Here is a 17,183-nt window from a genome sequence, read left to right on the forward strand (position 1 = left end):
GTGCACCAAGTTTTTGGCGCCATTACCGGGGATTGTTTGGATTTGACAACTAACAGATTATCTTGGTTCTTAGATTAGGTATTGTTTTTAATTTTTTTTAGTCTTTTATTTTTATTTTTCGAAAAAGAATCAAAAAAATAAAAAATCTTTTCAAAAATCTTTGTTTTCTTTTTTAATCTTTATCTTTTTGTTTGAGTCTTTAGTTCCTATTCTTGGTAAAAGTTTTGAATTTCTTGTTTTCTTTTTCCAAAAAATGTTTAAAAATATTGTCTTTTGTTAGAGTCTAGTATCAATTCTTAAGTTTTGTGTCCTTTGTGTGTTCTTTGTTTCTTTAAATTTTCGAAAATCATCCTTGTGTTCTTTCTTGGTATTCAAGTTGTTCTTGTTTCTTTTCTTGTTTTGATTTTAAAAGTTTTAAGTTTGGTGTCTTTTGGTGTTTTTCTTTGCAATTTTCGAAATTTTGTGTTCTTTGATCTAAAAATTTTAAGTTTGGTATCTTTTGGTTGTTTTTCTCTTTCTTCATTAATTAAAAATAAAAAATAAAAAAATATCTTTTCTATCTTTTTACTTTAATTTTCAAAAATCACAAAGATTTTTTAAATTTTAATTTCAAAATCATCATCTCATCTTATCTTAATTTCAAATTTCAAATTTCAAATCTTATCTTTTTAAAATTTTTAATTCTTTATTTTTAATTTAATTCTATCTTATCTTATATTTCTTTTAAATGTTAAAATTCAAAACTTTTTCAAATCTTTATCTTTTTTATCTTATCTTTTTCAAATCATTATCTTATCTTATCTTGTTTTAAATTCAAAATTTAAAATTCAATTTTCAAAATCTTATCTTATCTGAATTCAATTTTAATTTTCAAATTTCAAATTTTAAAATTCAAAATTCAAAATCCAAATTTCAAAATTTTTTCAAAATTAAATCTTTTTCAAATCTTCTATCTTATCTTATTTTTAAATCTTTTTTAATTAGTTACTTGCTTTCTCTATCTACTAATTTTCGAAAATATCTTCTCTCTTTCTCTCTCTCCTTTTTTGAAAATCACACTTTAATTTTCATATCTTTTAGTTAATTAGTTTTTATTTTTGAATTTAATTAATAAAAAATAAAAACAAAAATATTTTCTCTTTTTACTTTTAATTTTCGAATTCTTCTTTCCTTCTCTCTATCTTCATTCTTCTTCCTTCTTCACATCTCACAGGGAGTCCTCTGTTCTTGAACATAGAGCTCCCATTCTTTTTCTTTCTTGTTTTTCTTTTCTTGTTTTTGAGCAGGAACAGAGATAAATAACCTCTCTTAAATCTTGATCCTGAACCTAAGAGGACTCTAAGGAAGCGTTTGTAACAAGTTAAAGCACAACACTCCAAAAGAGATCTTACAAAACTTTTTGAACAAGAAACTAAAAGTACAGACATGGCAGCTGAACTGAATAATTAAGGAGATGCAAGGAAGGTTCTGGGTGATTTCACTACACCCACTACTGACTTCTATGGCAGAAGTATCTCTATACCTGCCATTAGAGCTAACAACTTTGAGCTTAAGCCTCAGTTAGTCTCTCTCTTGCAACAGAATTGCAAATTTTATGGACTTCCACTAGAAGATCCACATCAGTTCCTATCTGAATTTTTGCAGATCTGTGATACTGTTAAAACCAATAGAGTGGATCATGAGGTCTACAAACTTATGCTTTTCCCTTCTACTGTCAGAGACAAAGCTAAGATATGGTTGGATTCTCAACCTAAGTGTTCCAAGGGTTACCTGAAATTGAAGGTTGATCTCGGATGAGATCTCCTGTTATGGCCGGAGCTGTCGTGTCTGACTTGTCGAATCCTGAGATGTTGCTTATCTTTGGTCACCAGAGGTTGGTGGTACCTGCAAGAGACTCTGATGCTTAAGTTAGCACGGGATTTAGGCAGGTTTTTTGTAGAATCAGAGTATGAATTATACCTGGGTGCTCTAGTGTATTTATAGTAGTGTGGAGTGACCCTCTTTGAGATAAGTTAGTTATCTTTTTATCCTATCTTTTTGTGGATGAGATCACTTGTCTTTCTGACTCGCCGCCTTTGAGTGGACTGCAAGCCTCTGCCTTGGGCCTTGTTTGGGCCTCTATGGTGATTTGGCCGAGCTCTCTGGAAAAGGTTGGTTTCTACAACCTTATAAGAGGTCGGCCATTTCGTCCTCGTCCAACCCGAACCGTTCAGCTCGGTCCAGGGTATGAACAGTGCCCCTGCTCGAGCTTCGATCTTCCCTTTGAGGTCGTGTCTTTAGACTTCGATTCCTTTGAGGAAGTCGTGCTCAAGCATTTGTTTGGTGGGTTTTGAGCAGTTCCTCCTCGGGCGAATCCTTTAGTGTTGCCTTTTGTTTTAAATGCGAAGCATTTCCTAGCTCTTTTTATTTGCGGCGTGCTTTTGGGGTGCGTTTAGCTTCCTTGGGAATGCGCAAGGGCCTTTAAATGCCTCATTAATAAGGTTTTCAATTTGCTTTGCCATTTTTTTCCCTCTTTAAACCTTTGTTTGAAATCAAAGAAGAGGTTTTGCTCTTTAGTTTCAGTTTCCTTCTCCCTCTCGTTTCGTCCTTCAATCTTACCCCTTCTTTCTTCCCGCCTTTCGCTCTTTGCATTTCTTTTGCCCAGCGAAAGGAGCTACCTTTCCCTTATCTTCAAGACTGTTCCTTTCTTGGACTTTTAGAGCTTCCATTACCTTGGGTGAAGATTGTTCGTGGCTTGCCACTTGCGCATTCGTCTCTCTGCCTTCTTCTTTTCCAGGTTCGTTCTTCTATTCTGAACTTCTTTGCCTTATTTTCCAATTCTGTTTTGCTTTCGATGATGATTGTTGCATGTGTTATTTTTCTTTGTACTAAGGTTTGTTTTTTGCTGAGCTTCTTTAGAAGTGAAAAGATGAAGCTTTCTTTGATGATCATTGTATGCCTTTGTTTCTTGAAAGTCGCAATCTTTTTACTTCTCTGTCATTCATATCTGGGCTTTTGTTTATTTCTTCATGCTTTTCTTTTTTCTGAGAGGTTTAGGGTTTATTTCTTTTTCTGTGCTCTGTATTGTTGCCTCCAAAGGATGCCCCTGGACTTTGCTTTGTGTGAATCCTGGGTATCCTGTTTGACTGCTATAGTTGTTATTTAGTTGTTCCTTCATTTTCTGTAGTTTTCCGAGTTGTTTTGGTAGTGACTCCTTTCATTCTTCTTGTTGTAGGTGTAGTTGCTTTATGTCTTCTCGTAAAAACATTGTTGAGATGTTCACCAAGGTCCTTGCCGGTATGGCTGATTAGTTAGACTCTATAGTGTTGATGTGTGTTACTGTTGCCGACCCCGAGTACTGTGAGAAGCTTAGGAGGTTTCATAGGATTTGTAGTAATAGGGAGGATGAGAAAAATTATGAATTGGTGTCACCTGACCCTGAGGAGAGGGTTAGCTTCCCTCCCTCAGGTCGGGAAGAGCGTCCCTTTTTCTATGCCTACGATTACTTCTTTTCCTTGCTGAATATTACCATTCCTTTTACTGCCTTTGAGACCGAACTCTTCTGGAACTGTAATGTGGCCCCATCTCAGCTTCATCCGAACTCTTGGGCCTTTATAAAGATCTTTCAGTTATTGTGTTAAGAATTAGGTGTCCGACCTACCATTCAACTGTTTCTTTATCTCTTTGTTTTGACAAAACCCGAGGTGGCCAAGAAAAAGGCTTCTTAGATTTCTTTCCGAGCTACCCAGGGGAAGAAAGTATTTTCAATGTTTGATGAGTCCTTTTGGGATTTTAAGAACTACTACTTTAAGGTCCGAGTTGTTGAGGATGTTCACCCTTTCTTTTTAGATAAAAAAAATGAGCCGACATTTCCTTTATGGTGGCAAAAAGAGCTGATGCGTGAGCATCTTTCCTATCTTTTCCTAGTGAATTTGCATTCAATTTGTTGAGTTTAATCAAGAATTAATTATCTTTTAGCCACTATGGATACTACTTTGAGTTGTGTGCAATTCTATTTATTTCAGGTAGCATTCGGATGAATTTGATGGAGTTTCTGCAGAAAAAGAGAAGAAGGCGAATGATGCTGTCAATCCTGACCTTTCTGCACTCAAACCTAAATAACTCGAGCTATAGAAGTCCAATGGACGTGATTTTAGTGGCATTGGAAAGCTAACTTCCAGAGCTTTCCAACGATATATAATAGTCCATACTTCTTCTCCAATCACGCTGCCAAGGCTGCGCCTAACTTCAGATTTCTCAAGTTAGGCGCAAGACATTAATAAGCATGCACAAGGATTAGGCCACATTCCAAGTTAAGCGCCCAAATTGTCAAGTTAGGCGCCGGTTTCACTAACAACAATCCCTAGAGGCTGCCAAGGCTCAACAACAACACGTAAGTAATGCCCCTTCACTTCAAGTTAGGCGCCTAGGCAAGCTTTGCACGCCAATTCTCATTGGCCACTCCCAGTTAGGCGGGCCCCAACTGAAGTTAGGCGCAAGATCTTCAACCACCAAGTGGTCCCAGCGTCCAATTAAGGCCATTCAAAGATTTACGTAGATTTCTGATTAAATCGCATTTTAATTAAAAATAGGAAAAAGATATTTAGTTTTAGAAATTATAATATACATTAATTAGGATTAGATATAAAAGAGAAAAGAATCAGTCCTTCGGACTCATCTTTTCTCTTCTACCTCATTCTACAATTTACAGTTTACCAGAATCCTTATTTGCTCTCTGAACCATGAGCAACTAAACCTCCACTGTTAAGGTTAGGAGCTCTATCTATTGTATGGATTGATACTATTATTTTTCTATTTTAATTCATGTACTGATTTATATTTCAAGAATTGTTTTTGTTCTTTATCTTATGAATTTAGGTGGAATGGAAGTATGACCCTTGTTCTAATTGAGTTCTTGTATAACTTGAAAAAGCTCTTTACTTGAACAACAGCTTGAAAACATATTCTCCTAAATTTCTAATTATCTGGACTTAACGGGATACGTGACATATAATCCTCTTATATTTGGGTAATTAGGGTTTTTGTGGCATATAAACTAAAAATTGAACTTCACCCTCTAATTGGAATTAAGTGACCAAGGAATTGGCGGTTGATGAATTTTAGAGGAGACTTAAAAGGTCTAAGGAATTAGGGTTTAGTCACATACAGTTTTCCATGAATTAAATCTTACATGATTAAAATAGTTAGTAAGAATAGTTAATACGGAAGATAGATATCTCTGAAGCCTTAACTGTTTCTCCATATATTATTCACAACTTATTTACTGCTTGCTATACTGATTTTCTGATTTACTATTTAATGCTTTTGAACACTCAAACATCATTTTCTGCTTGTCTAACTAAGTAAATTAATCAACCATTGTTGCTTAGTCCATCAATCCTCGTGGGATCGACCCTCATTCACTTGAAGTACTACTTGGTACGACCCGATGCACTTGCCGGTTAGTTTGTGGGTTTTAAATTCCGCACCAAGAGCCTATGGTCCTTAAATATCCTTGGGAAAGTTTAGATGAGGTGGAACAAGCCTTTGTGAATGTTTTAGAAGAGCACTGGGGGGAGCCTCCTCAATTGGATACCAAGAGATTTCTAGGAGATCCTTCCCTCCTCTGTGCCGAGCTAGGTAATGCCTGAGCTTTTCTTTTGTGAAAATCGTACTTTCGTATTATTTTGAAATTTTGCCCTTATCTATTAATGTAACTATTTTTTTTGTCTTCCTTTCCAGAAATGGTGAAATCTTCGGATTCTATGAAGTCTTTCCGCAAGGCCAAAAAGGTCGTGGCTGCCCAGAACTTGTCTCAAAAGACTTCGGGAGAGGGGTCTTCAGCATAGCTGCCTCCAAACAATCCGACAGCTGAGTCTCAGGGTTCGAGAAAGATTATCTCGACCCCACGAGTTCGAACAATTCCATCCATCCCTCTTCAAACGACTTCAGGTGCTGCTTCCTCTCATACTGCTGGTCCCCCTCCAAAGAAACAAAAAAACTGTAGGGACTTATAATTTGGACGACAAAGAGTTCGATGGCGTGGCCTTTGCCATGGAGTTGATTGCTCCTCATGGCCGGGTTTCGACTGATGCCAGGGCATCTAGGCCAGTTTCACTGACCTTTTCTTTACTGTTTTAGGGTAGTTTCATGCAATTTCTTAGGAAATAAGCAAGTTTTGGATGAAATTTCATTTACACCAGGATTCAAGCAACTATTGTGAATTTTACATGATTTCATAAGAATTTTGCAAGGATTGAATGACAAATTGATGATGCATAATCTCATGACTTGGGCTAGAGCTTTGATTGCACTTTATTTGCTTGATTTCAGGACAAAGGGAGCAAGAAAAAGCCACGTTAGCAGCCACGTTAATCTAGTTAACGTGACCACTAACGTGGAATGGGAATGAGCTTGCAACGTTAATGATAAAAGTGATCGCCAATAACGCTTGCGAAGCCATCATAAGCCCACGTTAATTGCCACGTTAACTACATTAACGTGGTAGTTAACGTGGAGAAAAAGGGAGCTCCAGCGTTAGTGGTAAAGGTGAATACCACTAATGCTACAAACTGGAAATTAGCCATGTTAAGAGTCACGTTAACTTAGTTAACGTGAACTCTAACGTGGAAAGGGGACAATGCCAACGTTAGTGACATTCACCTTTGTCACTAACGTTGGATCAAGCTAACATTGCCCACGTTAGTGGTCACGTTAAGACCACTAACGTGAAAGTTAACGTGGAGCTAAGCATCATGAGCCAACGTTAGTGACACTCACCTTTGTCACTAACGTTGGAAATGGCATTCACTACCACGTTAGTGGCCACGTTAACCTAGTTAACGTGAACTCTAACGTGGGAAAGAGGGGCGTTTGGAGTGTTAGTGACAAAGGTAAGTGTCACTAACGCTCTCAAAGCTGAGGCATGCCCACGTTAAGAGTCACGTTAGTTATACTAACGTGAACTCTAACGTAGGGACAAGGGGCGCAATGCAACGTTATTGGAAAAGGTGATTCCCAATAACGCTTGCGATGGATCATAAGGTAATGTTAGTGGTCACGTTAGTGCCACTAACATTGAAGTTAACGTGGAATATTTTGGGGTTGGACGTTAGTGAAAAAGGTGATTGCCGCTAACGTTCTCGAACCCACATTTTCACTTAACGTTAACATCACTAACGCCTATGCCTAACTCACACTTTTCTGCAAGCTGAGCCACTAAAGATTATAACTGCTTCAACTCAAGATCTAAGGCCCACATCCAAGACTCGAAGAACTTACTAGAAGATCAAAAAGAGTAGTAATTTGATGGATTCTTTTCTAGCTAAGCATGTATTCTTTTCTGCCATTTCCCATTTCCAGAGCTATGAACAACTAAACCCCTTTCATTGGGTTAGGGAGTTCTGTTGTAATTTGATGGATCAATTATAGTTTTCTTTCTTCTTCCTCTTTCTTTTCTCTTGATTTACTAGAAAGCTTTCGATCTTAATTCAATTGGTTAGTTGTCTTGGAAAAGAAATTCTCCATAATTGGATCTCTTCTGAGCCTTGGAAAAGGGATGAGGTGATGAGCGGATAATTTGTACGCTTTTTGGCATTGTTTTTAGTATGTTTTTAGTAGGATCTAGTTAGTTTTTAGTATATTTTTATTAGTTTTTAGTTAAAATTCACTTTTTTGGACTTTACTATGAGTTTGTGTGTTTTTCTGTGATTTCAGGTATTTTCTGGCTGAAATTGAGGGACCTGAGGAAAAATCTTATTCAGAGACTGAAAAGGACTGTAGATGCTGTTGGATTCTGACCTCCCTGCACTCGAAGTGGATTTTCTGGAGCTACAGAAGCCCAATTGGCGCGCTCTCAACGGCGTTGGAAAGTAGACATCCTGGGCTTTCCAGCAATATATGATAGTCCATACTTTGCTCAAGATTTGATGGCCCAAACCGGCGATCAAAGTCACCTTCAGATTTCCCAGCGTTAAACGCCGGAACTGGCACAAGAATGGGAGTTAAACGCCCAAACTGGCACAAAAGCTGGCGTTTAACTCCAAGAAGAGTCTCTACACGAAAAATGCTTCATTGCTCAGCCCAAGCACACACCAAGTGGGCCCGGAAGTGGATTTTTATGTCATTTACTCATCTTTGTAATCCTTAGGCTACTAGTTCCCTATAAGTAGGACCTTTTACTATTGTATTTTACATCTTGAGATCTTTGAATCTTTTGATCATTGGGAGGCTGGCCTCACGGCCATGCCTAGACCTTGTTCTTATGTATTTTCAACAGTGGAGTTTCTACACACCATAGATTAAGGTGTGGAGCTCTGCTATACCTCAAGTATTAATGCAATTACTATTGTTCTTCTATTCAATTCCGCTTGTTCTTGTTCCAAGATATCACTTGTTCTTCAACTTGATGAATGTGATGATCCGTGACACTCATCATCATTCTCACCTATGAACGTGTGACTGACAACCACCTCCGTTCTACCTTAGATTGGGTGAATATCTCTTGGATTCCTGATACACGATGCATGGTTGATCGCCTGACAACCGAGCGCTCGCCTGACAAACGAGCCAGCCATTCCGTGAGATCGGAGTCTTCGTGGTATAGGCAAGAACTGATGGCGGCATTCAAGAGAATCCGGAAGGTCTAACCTTGTCTGTGGTATTCTGAGTAGGATTCAATGATTGAATGACTGTGACGTGCTTCAAACTCCTGAGGGCGGGGCGTTAGTGACAGACGCAAAAGAATCACTGGATTCTATTCCGGCCTGATCGAGAACCGACAGATGGATAGCCGTGCCGTGACAGGGTGCGTTGAACATTTCCACTAAGAGGATGGGAGGTAGCCACTGACAACGGTGAAACCCTTGCATAAGCTTGCCATGGAAAGGAGTGAGAAGGATTGGATGAAGACAGTAGGAAAGCAGAGAGACGGAAGGGACAAGCATCTTCATACGCTTATCTGAAGCTCTCACCAATGATATACATAAGTATCTCTATCTTTATCTTTATGTTTTATTCATATATCATCTATACCTATTTGAGTCTGCCTGACTAAGATTTACAAGGTGACCATAGCTTGCTTCATACCAACAATCTCCGTGGGATCGACCCTTACTCGCGTAAGGTTTATTACTTGGACGACCCAGTGCACTTGCTGGTTAGTTGTGCAAAGTTGTGTTTATGCCATGGTATTGAGCACCAAGTCTTTGGGGCCATTACTAGGGATTATTTGAGTTGTGAAAAGTAGTGATCACAATTTCGCACACCAAGTTTTTGGCGCCGTTGCCGGGGATTGTTTCGTGTATGGACAACTGACGGTTCATCTTGTTGCTTAGATTAGGTATTTTTCAGAGTTCTTAAGAATGAGTTCTAGAGTTTCATGATGATCTGTTGAAATCTGGTTGGCTGAGAAGCCATGTCTAATCTTATTGGACCGAGGTTTCAACTTATCATCACAAGAGCTTGTTGATTTCTATCAATCTGGCTGTTGGAGCAATGATCTGCTAAGGCTTGGCTGGCCATTGGTCATGTCTAGTGTTTTGGACCGAAGCTTTCTTTGAAAGCTTGGCTGGCTGTGAAGCCATGTCTAATTCCTGGACCGGAGTCTTAGACTAGCATTGCAATGATTCCTGGAATCCCAATTGAGAATTCTGAAACCTTCATTTTCTATTTCCATATAATTTTCGAAAAATCCAAAAAAAATTTCAAAATCATAAAAACCAAAAAAATATTTTATGTTTCTTGTTTGAGTCTAGTGTCTAATTTTAAGTTTGGTGTCTTGCATGCATTGTTTATTTGATCTTGGTTCTATTTTCAAGTCAATAGTACAGGGAACTGAAGATTCAGAACATGCAGCAGAGGAATTACACAGAAAAAGCTGGGCGTTCAAAACGCCCAGTGAAGAAGGATAGACTGGCGTTTAAACGCCAGCCAGGGTACCTGGTTGGGCGTTTAACGCCCAAAAAGGTAGTGCATTGGGCGTTAAACGCCAGAATGTGCACCATTCTGGGCGTTTAACGCCAGGATGGCACAAGAGGGAGGATGTTGTTTTCAAATCAATTTTTTTTCAAGTTTTCAAAGTTTTTCAAAATCAAATCTTTTTCAAATCATATCTTTTCAATCAAATGTTTTCAAAATCAATTTCTTTGCTTTTTCAAAGATACTTGCTATCAATTAATGATTTGATTCAACAATTCAAGTATGTTGCCTTTTCTGTTGAGAAAGGTTTAATGTTTGAATCATATCTTTTCTTGTTAGGCAAGTCATTAATTTTTAAAATCAAATCTTTTTAAAATTGTTTTCAAATCATATCTTTTCAATCATATCTTTTTAAAACCATAACTTTTTAATCATATCTTTTTTTAATCACATCTTTTTCAAAACAGTTTTCAATCATATCTTTTTGATTTCTAATTTCAAAATCCTTTTCAAAAATCACTAGATCTCTTTTCCACTTTTAGTTTTCGAAAATTATCAATCAATTTTTCAAAATGTTTTTAAAATCTTTTTAATTAATTTTCGAAAAATCTCTTCCCCTCTTCTCACATCCTTCTATTTATGGAGTACTACTCCTCATCAATGCACAATTCGAACTCTATCTCACTAAGTTCGAATTCTTCTACCTCTTTCTTCTATTTTTCTGTTCCTCTGACACCTCAAGGAATCTCTATACTGTGACATAGAGGATTCCATATTTTCTTGTTCTCTTCTCTTTCATATGAGCAGGAGCAAAGACAAAGGCATTCTTGTTGAAGCTGACCCTGAACCTGAAAGGACCTTGAAGCGAAAGCTAAGAGAAGCTAAGGCACAACTCTCTGTAGAGGACCTAACCGAATTCTTCAAAGAAGAAGAACCCATGGCAGCCGAAAACAACAACAATGCAAGGAAGGTGCTGGGTGACTTTACTGCACCTACTCCTGACTTCTATGGGAGAAGCATCTCTATCCCTGCCATTGGAGCAAACAACTTTGAGCTAAAGCCTCAATTAGTTTCTCTAATGCAACAGAATTGCAAGTTCCATGGACTTCCATTGGAAGATCCTCATCAGTTCTTAGCTGAATTCTTGCAAATCTGTGACACTGTCAAGACTAATGGGGTTGACCCTGAGGTCTACAGACTTATGCTATTCCCTTTTGCTGTAAGAGACAGAGCTAGGACATGGTTGGACTCACAACCTAAAGAAAGCCTGGACTCATGGGAAAAGCTAGTCAATGCCTTCTTGGCAAAGTTCTTTCCACCTCAAAAATTGAGTAAGCTTAGAGTGGAAGTCCAAACCTTCAGACAGAAGGATGGAGAATCCCTCTATGAAGCTTGGGAAAGATACAAACAATTGATCAGAAAATGTCCTTCTGACATGCTTTCTGAATGGAGCATCATAGGTATTTTCTATGATGGTCTCTCTGAACTATCCAAGATGTCTTTGGATAGCTCTACTGGAGGATCTCTTCATCTGAAGAAGACGCCTACAGAAGCTCAAGAGTTAATTGAAATGGTTGCAAATAACCAATTCATGTACACTTCTGAAAGGAATCCTGTGAACAATGGGACTAATCAGAAGAAAGGAGTTCTTGAGATTGATACTCTGAATGCCATATTGGCTCAGAACAAGATATTGACTCAACAAGTCAATTTGATTTCTCAAAGTCTGTCTGGAATGCAAAATGCACCTGACAGTACTAAGGATGCTTCATCTGAAGAAGAAGCTTATGATCCTGAGAACCCTTCAATGGAAGAGGTGAATTACCTAGGAGAACCCTATGGAAACACCTATAATTCTTCATGGAGAAATCATCCAAATTTCTCATGGAAGAATCAAGAGAGACCTCAACAAGGTTTCAACAACAATAATGGTGGAAGAAACAGGTTTAGCAATGGCAAGCCTTTTCCATCATCTTCTCAGCAACAGACAGAGAATTCTAAGCAGAGCCACTCTGACTTAGCAACCATGGTCTCTGATCTAATCAAAACCACTCAAAGTTTCATGACTGAAACAAGGTCCTCCATTAGAAACTTGGAGGCACAAGTGGGACAGCTGAGCAAGAAAATTACTGAACTCCATCCTAGTACTCCCCCAAGCAACACAGAAGAAAATCCAAAAGGAGAGTGCAAGGCCATCAACATGGCCGAATTTGGAGAGGAAGGAGAGGAAGTGAACGCCACTGAGGAAGACCTCAATGGGCGTGCACTGACCTCCACTAAGTTCCCTAGAGAGGAACCATGGGAATCTGAGACTCAAAATGAGACCATAGAGATTTCATTGGACTTACTTCTGCCTTTCATGAGCTCTGATGAGTATTCTTCCTCTGAAGAGGATGAGTATGTCACTGAAGATCAAGTTGCTAAATACCTTGGAGCAATCATGAAGCTAAATGACAAGTTATTTGGAAATGAGACTTGGGAGAATGAACCTCCTTTGCTCACCAAAGAACTGGATGACTTGTCTAGGCAGAAATTACCTCAAAAGAGACAAGATCCTGGGAAGTTTTCAATACCTTGTACCATAGGCACCATGACCTTCAAGAAGGCTCTGTGTGACTTAGGGTCAAGTGTAAACCTCATGCCTCTCTCTGTAATGGAGAAGCTAGGGATCTTTGAGGTACAAGCTGCAAGAATCTCACTAGAGATGGCAGACAATTCAAGAAAACAAGCTTATGGACTTGTAGAGGATGTTTTGGTAAAGATTGAAGACCATCACATCCCTACTGATTTCATAGTCCTAGAGACTGGGAAGTGCATGGATGAATCTATCATCCTTGGCAGACCCTTCCTAGCCACAGCAAAGGCTGTGATTGATGTTGATGGAGGTAAACTGATCATTCAAGTGAATGAAGAATCCTTTGTGTTTAAGGCTCAAGGATATCCCTCTGTCACCATGGAGAGGAAGCATGAAGAGCTTCTCTCAAAACAGAGTCAAGCAGAGCCCCCACAGTCAAACTCTAAGTTTGGTGTTGGGAGGCCACAACCAAACTCTAAGTTTGGTGTTGAACCCCCACATTCAAACTCTAAGTTTGGTGTTGGGAGGTTCCAACATTGCTCTGAGGAAATGTGAGGCTCCATGAGAGCCCTCTGTCAAGCTACTGACATTAAAGAAGCGCTTGTTAGGAGGCAACCCAATGTTATATTTTATATATTTTTCTTTGTTATTTTATGATTTTTGTAGGTTGATGATCATGAGAAGGCACAAAATCAATTGAAAAAGCAAAAACAGAATGAAAAACAGGAAGAAAAACAGCACACCCTGGAGGAAGAACCTACTGGCGTTTAAGGTTAGCAGATGGGCGTTTAACGCCCAGTCTGGCACCATTCTGGGCGTTTAACGCCAGAAAGGGGCACCAGACTGGCGTTAAACGCCAGGAAAGGGCAAGAACCTGGCGTTAAACGCCAGAAATGGGCACCAGCCCGGCGTTTAACGCCAGAATTGGCTCAAAACACGTTTTTGCATGCCATTTGGTGCTGGGATGACTTTTCCTTGACACCTCAGGATCTGTGGACCCCACAGGATCCCCACCAACCCCACCACTCTCTCTTTTCTTCACCCATTCACCAATCACCTCAACACCTCTTCCCCAAAAACCCTTCACCTATCAAATCCCATCTTTCTCTTCACCACTCACATCCATCCTTCATAAAATCCCACCTACCTCACCATTCAAATTCAAACCACTTTCCCTCCCAAACCCACCCATACATGACCGAACCATAAGCCCCCCTCTCCTATATATACCCTTCTTCACTCCTTCACTTTCACACAACCTAAACACCACTTCTCCCCCTCTTTGGCCGAACACAAAGCCATTCCCTTCTTCCTCATTTCTTCTTCTTCTCCTCTATTCTTTCTTCTTTTGCTCGAGGACGAGCAAACCTTTTAAGTTTGGTGTGGTAAAAGCGTTGCTTTTCGTTTTTCCATAACCATTTATGGCATCCAAGGCCGGAGAAACCTCTAGAAAGAGGAAAGGGAAGGCAAAAGCTTCCACCTCCGAGTCATGAGAGATGGAGAGATTCATCTCAAGGGTGCATCAAGACCACTTCTATGAAGTTGTGGCCTTGAAGAAGGTGATCCCCGAGGTCCCTTTTTCACTCAAAAAGAGTGAATATCCGGAGATCCGACATGAGATCCGAAGAAGAGGTTGGGAAGTTCTTACCAACCCCATTCAACAAGTCGGAATCTTAATGGTTCAAGAGTTCTATGCCAATACATGGATCACCAAGAACCATGATCAAAGTGTGAACCCGGATCCAAAGAATTGGCTTACTATGGTTCGGGGGACATACTTGGATTTTAGTCCGGAAAATGTGAGGTTGGCATTCAACTTGCCCATGATGCAAGGAGATGAACATCCTTACACAAGAAGGGTCAACTTTAATCAAAGGTTGGACCAAGTCCTCACAGTCATATGTGAAGAGGGTGCCCAATGGAAGAGAGATTCAAGAGGGAAGCCGGTTCAATTGAGAAGGCATGACCTCAAGCCCGTGGCTAGAGGATGGTTGGAGTTTATCCAACGCTCAATCATTCCCACTAGCAACCGGTCCGAAGTTACTCTAGACCGTGCCATCATGATCCATAGCATCATGATTGGAGAAGAAGTGGAAGTTCATGAGGTTATAGCCCAAGAACTTTATAAGGTGGCGGACAAGTCCTCTACCTTGGCAAGGTTAGCCTTTCCTCACCTCATTTGTCACCTCTGTTATTCAGTTGGAGTTGACATAGAGGGAGACATCCTCATTGATGAGGACAAGCCCATCACTAAGAAAAGGATGGAGCAAACAAGAGACCCCTCTCATCATGAGATCCCTGAGATGCCTCAAGGGATGCACTTTCCTCCACAAGACTATTGGGAGCAACTAAACACCTCCCTAGGAGAATTGAGTTCCAACATGGGACAACTAAGGGTGGAGCACCAAGAACATTCCATCCTCCTCCATGAAATTAGAGAAGATCAAAGAATCATGAGAGAGGAGCAACAAAGACAAGGAAGAGACATTGAGGAGCTCAAACACTCCATAAGACCTTCAAGAGGAAGAACAAGCCGCCATCACTAAGGTGGACCCGTTCTTTAATCTCCTTGTTCTCTATTTTCTTGTTTTTCGAAAATTTATGCTTATGTTTATCCATGTTTGTGTCTTATGATCATTAGTGTCTATGCCTTAAAGTTATGAATGTCCTATGAATCCATCACCTTTCTTAAATAAACAATGTTCTTAATTGAAAAAGAGAAGAATTTCATGAATTTCAAATTTTATAACAGATTAATTATATTGATGTGGTGGCAATACTTTTTGTTCTCTGAATGTATGCTTGAACAGTGCATATGTCTTTTGAATTTGTGGTTCATGAATGTTGGCTCTTGAAAGAATGATGAAAAAGGAGACATGTTACTGAGGATCTGAAAAATCATAAAAATGATTCTTGAAGCAAGAAAAAGCAGTGAATACAAAAAAAAAGAAAGAGAAAAAAAGAACGAAAAAAAACGAAAAAAAAGGGGAGAAAAAGAAAAAGAAAGAAATAAAGTTGTGATCCAAGGCAAAAAGAGTGTGCTTAAGAACCCTGGACACCTCTAATTAGGGACTCTAGCAAAGCTGAGTCACAATCTGAAAAGGTTCACCCAATTATGTGTCTGTGGCATGTATGTATCCGGTGGTAATACTGGAAGACAGAGTGCTTTGGGCCACGGCCAAGACTCATAAAGTAGCTGTGTTCAAGAATCATCATACTTAACTAGGAGAATCAATGACACTATCTGGATTCTGAGTTCCTAAAGAAGCCAGTCATTCTGAATTTCAAAGGATAAAGTGAGATGCCAAAACTATTCAGAGGCAAAAAGCTAAAAGCCCCGCTCATCTGATTAATATTGATCTTCATAGATGTTTTTGGAATTCATTGCATATTCTCTTCTTTTTATCTTATTTGATTTTCAGTTGCTTGAGGACAAGCAACAATTTAAGTTTGGTGTTGTGATGAGCGGATAATTTGTACGCTTTTTGGCATTGTTTTTAGTATGTTTTTAGTAGGATCTAGTTAGTTTTTAGTTAAAATTCACTTTTCTGGACTTTACTATGAGTTTGTGTGTTTTTCTGTGATTTCAGGTATTTTCTGGCTGAAATTGAGGGACCTGAGCAAAAATCTGATTCAGAGACTGAAAAGGACTGCAGATGCTGTTGGATTCTGACCTTCCTGCACTCGAAGTGGATTTTCTGGAGCTACAGAAGCCCAATTGGCGCGCTCTCAACGGCGTTGGAAAGTAGACATTCTGGGCTTTCCAGCAATATATGATAGTCCATACTTTTCCTAAGATTTGATGGCCCAAACCGGCGTTCAAAGTTACCTTCAGATTTCCCAGCGTTAAACGCCGGAACTAGCACAAGAATGGGAGTTAAACGCCCAAACTGGCACAAAAGCTGGCGTTTAACTCCAAGAAGAGTCTCTACACGAAAAATGCTTCATTGCTCAGCCCAAGCACACACCAAGTGGGCCCGGAAGTGGATTTTTATGTCATTTACTCATCTTTGTAATCCTTAGGCTACTAGTTCCCTATAAGTAGGACCTTTTACTATTGTATTTTACATCTTGAGATCTTTGAATCTTTTGATCATTGGGAGGCTGGCCTCACGGCCATGCCTAGACCTTGTTCTTATGTATTTTCAACGGTGGAGTTTCTACACACCATAGATTAAGGTGTGGAGCTCTGCTGTACCTCGAGTATTAATGCAATTACTATTGTTCTTCAATTCAATTCCGCTTGTTCTTGTTCCAAGATATCACTTGTTCTTCAACTTGATGAATGTGATGATCCGTGACACTCATCATCATTCTCACCTATGAACGTGTGACTGACAACCACCTCCGTTCTACCTTAAATTGGGTGAATATCTCTTGGATTCCTGATACACGATGCATGGTTGATCACCTGACAACCGAGCGCTCGCCTGACAAACGAGCCAGCCATTCCGTGAGATCAGAGTCTTCGTGGTATAGGAAAGAACTGATGGCGGCATTCAAGAGAATCCGGAAGGTCTAACCTTGTCTGTGGTATTCTGAGTAGGATTCAATGATTGAATGACTGTGACATGCTTCAAACTCCTGAGGGCGGGGCGTTAGTGACAGACGCAAAAGAATCACTGGATTCTATTCCGGCCTGATCGAGAACCGACAGATGGATAGCCGTGCCGTGACAGGGTGCGTTGAACATTTTTACTGAGAGGATGGG

At 39.5% G+C, this 17,183-nt stretch overlaps 1 non-coding gene across 1 annotated transcript; it reads right to left on the minus strand.

Annotated features, from left to right (window-relative positions):
- Positions 1-11,230: 11,230 nt before the first annotated feature.
- Positions 11,231-11,338, minus strand: LOC130978735 (small nucleolar RNA R71). Its single transcript, XR_009086352.1, has one exon. It is a non-coding gene; the product is annotated as a small nucleolar RNA R71 (small nucleolar RNA).
- Positions 11,339-17,183: the final 5,845 nt, after the last annotated feature.

Source organism: Arachis stenosperma, chromosome 4 (assembly GCF_014773155.1).
Source record: "Arachis stenosperma cultivar V10309 chromosome 4, arast.V10309.gnm1.PFL2, whole genome shotgun sequence".
Classification (NCBI taxonomy): Eukaryota; Viridiplantae; Streptophyta; class Magnoliopsida; order Fabales; family Fabaceae; genus Arachis; species Arachis stenosperma.